The sequence below is a fragment of the Branchiostoma floridae genome, chromosome 9 (genome assembly GCF_000003815.2).
Source record: "Branchiostoma floridae strain S238N-H82 chromosome 9, Bfl_VNyyK, whole genome shotgun sequence".
NCBI classification, from domain to species: Eukaryota; Metazoa; Chordata; class Leptocardii; order Amphioxiformes; family Branchiostomatidae; genus Branchiostoma; species Branchiostoma floridae.
In genome coordinates this window covers 9,971,005-9,972,349 of record NC_049987.1, presented here as the reverse complement: position 1 = coordinate 9,972,349, position 1,345 = coordinate 9,971,005, and positions in this window count along the sequence as shown.

Here is a 1,345-nt window from a genome sequence, read left to right as displayed (position 1 = left end):
TCATGAAAACGCTCGGACATGCTGCTGGAAAACTGGAACGTACTGATTGATGATGAGTCTGTGTATATGTATATGTATATGAAGGTGAGTGGCTGTAGTGTCCGCTAAGTCTACTTGAACGCCCTCCGTTCTGTACTCTACTTGTGATACAAAGATAAAAGGGCTACCAGTGACATGTCGTAAAATGTGATTTCATATAACAGGCTCTCCGTGTATCCAATGCTCATTGGGCTGAAAAAAAGAAGATGCCGGGTTGTGATTGAGTTTGCTTGTAAGAAAATAGTTGTGAAATATTTGCTTTGATCTAACGTTGTGACAGAATAAGTACTGGCAGTGAGTAATGTCGTGATTAAGACGCCATTTCGTAACCCCATCTATGAAGTATAGAGTAGAATATTGCATAAATCATCTGTATATGTGTCATCCCTGCGTTTACTTTCCTTATATACCCTATATAGTGACAGATAGGGTTTTACATTTCTATAATGTACTTGTTTGTGCACATACATTTTGAGACAGAGATTTCTGAAAGAGGACCAACATTTAGAGTTTAGGTTGTCTTCAGTATTTATGCAGTGGAGAGAACCAACATCGCAATGGCGTTGCCTTCCCAATATGTCAATTCCCGTCACGGACATACATCTAGGTGATATAATGTTTTCAGCCGGATAGTTCGCAAATTGGGTTTTACTGCTGTCAGTTGCTTGGAATAAAGGTTGCCATTAACCAATTTTAAACAAATAACCAGGACTCCATTACTTAGATTTGTGGTTGCAAGGGAAAAGTGTCGATATTGCGTCTGTTACTTTGTTTTCTTTTTGATGCCGGAACGAAAATCATCTGGGGTTCATCTGGAGGACCCAGAGAGGTCAATACAATGAAATGAGGTCACTGTGCCCTGGGGCCATCAGGGAAGTTAGCAACGGTGAAACTTTCCATGTCAGAGGATTCCTAAATGTACTTGGTTTCACCGGCAACCTTTTAGCGGGGTGCTGAAAGCATTGAACAAAGGCAGCCTATACGGCATTCCAGTCATGTTGGAAATGGCAGATAAGAACGGGCTTTGAATAAAGATCGTATTGACGTTCTCGGTTCTTCGAGACATTCAGGCTGTCTAATAAACTGCCGTTGGCAAACGTAAGTCTCACTGAATAAATGTCTCCATTGCAAATGGCTTTGACTGTACAGAAAGTTCGCGATGGAGGCATCCATCATTTATTCCCATCCATCATTCCACAGATTGTTCGCCTTGCAAAAGCGCATGAGGACGGGTATGCCTTTAGCTAGTGAGAATTGATTCTGCACAGTATGCTAAGCCGGTACATACAAATGGATATCTGTCTGT